The sequence below is a fragment of the Zalophus californianus genome, chromosome 7 (genome assembly GCF_009762305.2).
Source record: "Zalophus californianus isolate mZalCal1 chromosome 7, mZalCal1.pri.v2, whole genome shotgun sequence".
Classification (NCBI taxonomy): domain Eukaryota; kingdom Metazoa; phylum Chordata; class Mammalia; order Carnivora; family Otariidae; genus Zalophus; species Zalophus californianus.
Genome location: NC_045601.1, coordinates 25838736 through 25847256, shown reverse-complemented (window position 1 = coordinate 25847256; position 8521 = coordinate 25838736). Strand labels below are relative to the sequence as shown.

Below are 8521 nucleotides of genomic sequence, written 5' to 3'. Positions count from 1 at the left end.
CATGTGCCAAAGATGGAAAAAAAAGAAGAGCTTCAGCAACTGTGAACCAGGAAATTTTTTGTTTGTTTGTTTTAAAACGAGATTTGCCAACCTCGCCAAGAAATTTTGTCTAAGTTACAGACTGTCAGTCTTTATAATCACCCTTCCTTCTTTTTCTTTTCTGAATCCCGCTTTTTCATGGAGGGTAGATAATCTTTGGCATTATCCTCATTGGCTCAGCTTAGCTCTCAGTCCCTTGGGGTCCTGCTGACTCTATAAACTTTCAACTTCTAAATCCAGTGCTGGCTCACCCAGGAAAGGAAAAGGCAAATTGAACAATAAAATTCAAGCTGTAGCTTCCGTTGTGACTCAAGAGCAGAAAATGTTTTTAATGTCCAAGAGCACATAAGTGCCATTAATCACTGAGAATTTATTATTTCTCATTGGGGGCCCCAAAGAAACACCATTTTGCCCAACTGCATTATTATCTGGAATTTGAAAAGCTTTTCAAAACTAATTACCTGATTGAATATTTACCTAGGGTTGAGCGTTTCAGAAGCTCTTTCACAGAAATTATATATGCCAAAAAAGAGAAAGTAGCATTTTTTTCTTCTTTTCTTTTCTTTTTCATTTCTCCCTTGTGTTTCTCTTCTTTTCCTTAGTGACCCTTGCTGTGTCAGCCTTTCTATGCATGATCAGTTTGCTGTGATCTATGGAAAACTCCCACCTCAGGAATTTAAAGCCTGTGGTAAGTCTTTTTATTTTTTGAGTCCAGGCTATAGATTACTTTTGTTTTGAGAAAGCCTTAGAGGCTTGTAATATAGTCACAACTTTTTATATTTTGAACTGCATAAATAAATTAGACCTTTTTGGGGGGGAGGGATTTTTTGCAGGCATAAGGTCAGGATACTTTTCTACTGTATCTCTGAAATATTAAGTATTATTTGGGTGTTCACACAATAAGTTGATAGGATCCTTCCTTCCTTCCTTCCTTCCTTCCTTCCTTCCTTCCCTTCCTTTTCTTTTTTTCTCTCTTTCTTTCTTTTTTTTCTTTCTCTCTTTCGATGTTCCTACTGCAGTAAATCAACATTGAAAGAATGTTATAAATTCATTTGTTGGTAATTCTTAGACTACATTAGAATAATTGATTTGGGGAACCTAAGTAAATATATACCATAACAAACCCACGTTTCTCATTTCATGTGGAAGACAGCTGCCTTTTCTTTCATGCACAGAGATCATATCAAAAGCTTATGTTAAACAATGGGAGCTTCAAATTCATTCTCTGGTCTTGGGGGACATAACTTCTTGAGATAGTGAGACTACAGTTAAACTAGAGTATTTAAGATGCAAGGAAGAATTTTAGAAAAGGTTTCTTTTTCTGGGTTAGAATAAACAGCTTTAATAGTGCAGAACATTGTAATTTCATATGCTCCGTCCTAATAGGGAACTAATGGAGGAAGACCACTGCATTTGTAGAAAGCCTATGGTCTGCCGGGCTCCATGTGTATTCTCCCCATGGCCCTACAAGGTGGGCATCATTATCCCTATTTCACAAATGAAGAAACAGAGGCTCAGAGGGATTAGGTGATCTAACCAATGTCAAAAACATAATAAATAGCAGCATTAGGAAGATCTATGTGACTCCAAATCCATGCTTTTTCCTATTATAACCTATTGCTTCCAATAGGTGAGAAGGCTAATTTAACATCTACCATTACTGCCTCTACACAGGTAAATGCACAGAGAATACTAACTCTTCCAGTGGTCTGCCAACCAGAGGTGGGGAGGCCATTGCCTTTGGCTAACCCATCTCTCTAAGAACCCTGAGGATGAACAAAGTGTCTTCTTTTTCTCACTGTATTGCCTGAGGGAAATGAGCAGTTCATAGAGGCCACTCCAGAATTTCACCCAATTGCTGAGTGTTCAGGCTGAGGAGATCAAACATATGAAAACACTGTTGTATCGAGTGCAGTGAAATAAACCAGAATCAGCCTGAGCTTTCCTATGATCTTTAGTTGTGGTCTTTTTATATATAAGGTGTTGAGTCAAGACAACTCGACTAACAGGATCAGAACAAGTTCTCGGTGGGACAGGAGTTCTGGGCCTAAGTGTAGTTGTAAAACAGACTTATTTTCTGGGAGACAAGCTTCCCTTTCAGAGCTTTTGTCTCTATTATGGAAATTCCTCTCCCATCAGCACACTGGACCTTCATACTCTTTCCACTTTCCCCTTAACACAATCTGATCTGGCGAGCTATCACCTGGAAAGAATCTAATCAATTATATCATTACTTGCAGGAATGACTCTGATGGTGGAATTTCAAGAATCAAGGGAGGCAAGTGAAGACGCAACTTCAAAGCAACAGAGGTTTCTTAACACCCTTGGATGTTTAGGACGTAAGTGACACTTATTCATGAGCAATTCATGGGTGAGACTGATCCTGGAGGTTGATGGAGGAAGGCTAATGTAGGTGGCTGAAGGGTGCTTGACCAGAGTGTGCCTCTGGAAAAAAACAAAAACAAAAACAAAAACAAAAACAAAAGCCAAAAAACCAAACCCGAGTCCTTTTGCTGGCATGTTGTTGCTCTGTAATCTTCTAAGTCACTCTACTATGGACTCTGGCATTTGGATTGAAGCTGACTGTGAGGTTGGGGAGCATTGGGGGTGGTGGTGATAAAGGGGAGGAGGGTGGAAGCATTTGCTTTCCTGCAGCTGGGTTCTCAGCCTCTCTAGAGGAAGGCCAAGATGATTCCTTTAGTCATTGTAACTTGGTCAGAGATTCTTCCTGGAGAAGAAAGAGTGATTATGAAGATTGACGGCCTAGGCAGTGCAGTAGAAAAATGCAGCACGTTTTTTAAAAAGTAGTCCATTGACTGGCTGTGATGCCAGGTTTTCCCAAACTGTTTCCATATCTATTGCTTTACTGAAGTCCCAAACTTTTGGTTGTGGAGTTTGGGAAGTGTCCTGGAGAGCCAGCAATTAACCTCCCCTCTTACTGACTATAGATACCTAGGGCAGAACGAAATGGCCAACTTATAACATGATCCGTGGTACATCAAAACATTTTCTAAGAAGGAGTTTTCTTCTACAGTCATTTCAGAAGCACTACTATTTTATCTAGAAGGTGAAGAAATACTGAGAGCAAAGCCACTGTTGCAATCTGTGGCAGGGTGGTAGATACGTTTCTTTTGTGCTTGAGGGGTTGGCCAATAATGTTTGTGGTAATTATAACTTGTTTCTTGCTTACAGGAGAAGGTGAAAGGGCTTGAGGAGCACCTCTGTATACTCCACACGGTGAGAAGGATGTGTTGAGGAACTAACACAAAAAATAAGGCAGATGAAAAAAAAAACAAGGAGGAGAAGGGAAATCTTTGTCAACGAGTAGATGTGGTGAATTAAGTAGCTTAGAAATTAGGCTTATCCATACTTCTTTTTGATTTGGTTTTTAAATTTGAATCCTTCTGTTAGAAGCATTGCTCTGGTTGTTTTCTATCCGTTTCTCTAAGTGTGCTTACCTCCACTGGGTTGTGAACTACATGAGGGCAGGGGTCCTCTTTTTTTTGTATCCTTAGCATCATGCTGGATAGAGAACAGTTCTGCAGCAAGTGACTAATGAATGACTGCAATTATTTCTTATGTTATAGAATTTTAATTCTAAAACAGTCACTTCCCTGAGAATGGGACACCCCTGTGCGTCATCTTAGAGAATTTAGGGGGTGAGTAGAACCGCTAAGCTGACCTGAGTAGGGCTAGATTATGGACTAGTTGAGGAAAATAACCTCTTTTACCATAAATGGACAATCTGAAGCATGAATATGGTGAATTTAGCCAAAGATGATACCTCGAGGCAAAGAAGAGTACACAAGATTGAAGACTATGCCAAGATTCCAGAAAGACATGCTCCTAGCAGGGCTGGCTTTATGGTGTAGTCGCATGGGATCCTGCAGTCAGAGGGCCCTGCATGTGGTCTATGGTGTCCTACTGCAGTCTTGAAATTCTTAATAACGTTTGAACAGAGACCCACAATTTCACTTTGCATTGGGCCCTGCAAATTAGGTAGCTGGTCCTGGCTACTATAAGATGACGGGAGCCACAAGAGCCAAGATCAGAGAAGCTGCACTGGATAGTTTCTGAGAACAGCAGGAGAAGAAGCAAGCACTGGCTGTAAGCAGAACTCATCTTACCTGGCCGCTGAGTGTGTTGCAGGCACTGCATAAAGCAGATTTCCTGGAAGGCTGAAAGATAGGACCACTGGTCAAGGAAGGACAGGTATCCTCTGGGCGGAGGAATGTTCAGGGAGTTAAGAAGGAAGACCTTTTTCTCTCTCGGTAATGGGAGAGACAAAAAGGAGAGCTTGCAGGGCTGGAAGACTGGGGTAGTCTCAGGAAGAGTGAGGACATACCTGCAAATTCAGAGTGAAATAACCTGAAGTGCAGAGAAGGAATCTTTAGGTTTTTCTATTCTCTGTCCCCAAATAGGGCCCCACAGGAATGTCAGACTGGTCAACTGGTGAAGCCCTACACCAGGGACAGATATTAGGATGTGAGTTGTAGAAGACACTAAAAATCCACAAAACCTCACCCTCGTTTCTAAGTATACTAGAGAGAAAGGAAGTCAGTAATTACATGCCAAGGAAAATAGCTAGGAAAACGCTTAGATTTCTTGATTTTGGTGGTAACTTTTTCACATTTGTTGTCCTTAACCTATCTACTTCTCCACAGTAATAAATAATACTGTCTTAAACTGGAAGGGCCTGGGTACTTATTCTGGGCTGTAACAATAAAGGGAGGAGGTGGGTGAGTCATATTGTACTCTATAATATCCTAGGCAGAACCTACCTTGGAAAGAAACAAATGATAGAACATAGAGTAGAAGGGCACAGCTTTTTGTTCTGTTTTGTTTTTTGAAGCTTAACCATCTGGGACCTATAAGGAGTGTGACAACTGTGACACAGCTGAAGATGAGCCAGAGAAAATCAAGCTGCGTGGAAGCTTTATGAGGTTCTTCTCCTAGAGGGCAATTCCAGACATATTCAAGTAGAGGCATTATCCAACCTCTAAGAGATTCCAAGAGATTCCTAAGCATTCAAAAAATGATGGAACTGTTATCTCAATCAAATAAAAACACACATATCATAACTATTTGATAGTGAACTCCTCTGGTTGGGAGGAGATGGCCATGCATAAACCTGCTGTGGTCGTGGGTCTGCGCACTATAACTTCTCAGAGCAGGCCTCCAGATATGAGAGAGGACCTGCCAAGATCACCAACTGCACCGATCCGTGCTACTCTGATGGTTCATGTGGGAACAAAAGTTGTTGTCACAGGATCTACATCTCTAGGACCAGGTAGGGAAGGGAAGACATTTAAGGTTGAGTGGGACTTTTTTTGTCTTCTTCCAGTTTATTGGTCATGACTCTGGAAGAAGAAGGCAGGTAATAGCTGGTTACATAGAAGGTATCTAAAGGAAAGAATTTGTCTTCTCGAACATGATAGGACTGTCAGTAGGATGAACTACTGAAAATGGAGAACATATTTAACAAAAATGAATGAATAAGGGGCAGTGAGAAAAACAAAGACCAACTACCAAGTAGGTAATAAGGACAATGGGCATGCCAGAGAAAGGGTTTGTATAGTGGAGGTGGTCCTTAGTAATTATCACTCTTTCATTGATTCAACAAATAAAAGAGATGTTCACTAAGAACAGTATTTATGGGGGCACCTGGGTGGCTTGGTGGTTTAAGCGTCCGACTCTTGATTTCAGCTCAGGTCATAATCTCAGCGTCCTGGGATGGAGCCTCACATCTCAGAATGGAGCCTGCTTGAGATTCTCTCTCTCCCTCTCCCTTTGCCACTTCCCCCCACTTGCTTGCACACACACTCTCTCTCAAAAAAAAAAAAATTTATGATCTTAGGAGACTATATAGGTCAACACAGAAAAGGAGGCGACAAAAGAACTCGAAGTTTTAAACCAAAAAAAAAAAGTATAATATTATTGAGAAGACTAAGGTTTAATGGTATAAAACTCACCCTGAATATTTCAAGAGAAAAACATACCTCATTCAAAAACTGATACGGTAGAAGGAAAATAGAATAGTGCTCTGTATAACAAAGGTGTACATCTAGATGGGAACAAAGCACAAGCAAAAAAGAAATCAACATTTACTGTCATAAAAATATACCACTCAGGCCCCTTGGGAAGAGGAAAAATACAGGTATTATGTTTTTAGGGTTAAATATTGGTATGAAGTAACCCTTTGCAGTAATGAGAGAATTTGACTATCCTCTGGAAAATTAATATTGATAAAAATTAAAGTACTCGATATGTACTTCACTTTTTAATGTTCATATTTTTAATCCTCAAAATGATGTCCTTGACAAGGGCAAATTGTTATTGGTCTGTAACAAGATCAAAGTAAGTATTTGGATACTTTTTAAGCAATTTTCATCATCACAACATTTTAATTTTATTTTACAAAATTAAAACTGATCCTTCATTGCAGATGCTTGAGAAGCACTATCATAGTTCATGATAAAATAGAATTCAAAAAGTGTACTGCTCTTTGGAATACAGTTCATTAGAAAAAGGAATTTAAAGAGAAAATGAAAAAATGGGGGAATTTGAATATACATTTAGCTATTATTCCAATGGGACAAATAAGGGAAATCATCTCAAAAGTGGTGTGATTATATTAGCAGCTGTCCTGAGGAGGAAAAAGGGATGAACCCCTTCTACTGAGTATCTATTATATATTGGACACTTCTATTTAAATTATCTTATTTAATCTTTACCCTTCGGATAAGTGATGCTATTCTAATTTTTATGGAAGGGAGACATGAGGTTCAGTGACTTTAGTGGGTTGCACGGTGGCCCACAAAAAGGTACGTCCACATCCTAATCCCCAGAACCTGTGAATGTTACCTTATATGGCAAAAGATATAATTAAGTGACGGATCTTGAGAGGAGGAGCTTGTCATAAATGGGTCACACATATCCTAATAAAATAGACACACAGAGGAGAAGACAAAGAGGAAACAGAGACAGGAGGTGGCCATCAGCCAAAAAAAATGACTGGAGCCACTAGAAGCTGGAGGAAGCAAGGAACAGATTCTCCCTGGAGACTTTGGAGGGACTGTGGCCTTGCAGACACTTGGTTTTAGCTTCTGGCTTCCAGCATTGTAAGGGAATAAGTTACTGTTGGTTTAAGCCACCTTGTTTGGGGTAATTTGTTACAACTGCCTTAGGAACCTAATATAGTGACTTAAAGAGACTTCTAGAAAATGAAAAATCTATTATTTAATCTCAGGTCTAACTCCAAAGACTTTTACTATGACCTGTAACATAGCGGCTGTCCAGACTTTATTGTGCTGGGATCAAATGATTAGAAATATGTTGAAGGGATGGGGGAAGCATGGAGAAATAGAGTGTAGGACATGGCCTCATATACTAGGCTTCAATGCTCATTCCTCTACTCACTGCACTTGGCTTTCAGCGTCTCCTCTCCCTCTGAAAACAAAGTGTCATAAGCCAAATTAACAGTGTTATTGTGAGGATTGAATTATGATGGCATATGTATAAATTTCTTTGCAAATTGTGGAGCACTATTCAAATACTAATTGCCAACACATTTTTTCCCCCCAGAGAGACTGAAGAGATGATGTTGGCCCTTTCCATTGACTATCTGTCTGTTGCTGACGCAATGGCACTGGGTTGCCCACCTTCCCACCATCTCAGGTGACAACGTGAGCCTACACCACTCTCCGGATGCACGGTCCTAACATCACGTGCCTGCGGGAGCAACCAGAGGCCCCTGCACCTGCTGAGCAATTTTTCTTTCTTTCTTTTTTTTAAAGGTTTTATTTATTTATTTTTAGAGAGAGAGTGAGTGGGGGGAAGGGCAGAGGGAAAGAAACTCAAGCAGACTCCCCACCAAGTGTGGAGCCCGAGGGGGCTTGATCTCACCATCCATGAGATCACAACCAGAGCTGAAGCCAAGAGTCAGCTGCTCAACCAACGGAGCCACCCAGGCGTCCGAGCAATTTCTAGCTGAAAGAAAACCTCAGAGCTACCATGCCAGAAGAAAAGAGTTGTTTCCAGCAGATTTTTTTTTTTCAGTATTCAGATGGACAATACTAAATAACTCGGTTCAACAGGTGAGTTCATTTTTACCTGTTTACTTACATCCTGCCTTGTTCCACAATGGATTTAAGGTAGATTGTCGATTAATACCACGGAAGATAAAATAAAGTGAAAAATAAGGGGTGAGGAAAGGAGGACAAAGCGAAAATGAGACTCAGAAAACTAAAGGAAGCCAGGAGTGGGTCAGACTGACGGAGATCTGCAAGGTCCCTCACCCTCACCAGGGTTGGCTGTGCAGCAGTCCCTGAGCTTTCTTGTCGTTAATACAAAAAAAGGGCTCTAAGTCAAGCCCCCCCCCCCCAGCATCCCCTAGGATGTGATTTGAGTCTCTCAGGGCACAGCCTATGGCAGATCAAGGCCCCAAAGATCTTGACACTGAGCATCCCAACAATCATTTTCG

At 40.7% G+C, this 8521-nt stretch overlaps 1 long non-coding RNA gene across 1 annotated transcript; it reads left to right on the top strand.

Annotated features, from left to right (window-relative positions):
- Positions 1–640: 640 nt before the first annotated feature.
- Positions 641–7754, top strand: LOC113926362. Its single transcript, XR_003521292.1, has 4 exons — positions 641–727; positions 2280–2378; positions 3232–3276; positions 7624–7754. It is a non-coding gene; the product is annotated as an uncharacterized LOC113926362 (long non-coding RNA).
- The last annotated feature ends 767 nt before the right edge of the window (positions 7755–8521 follow it).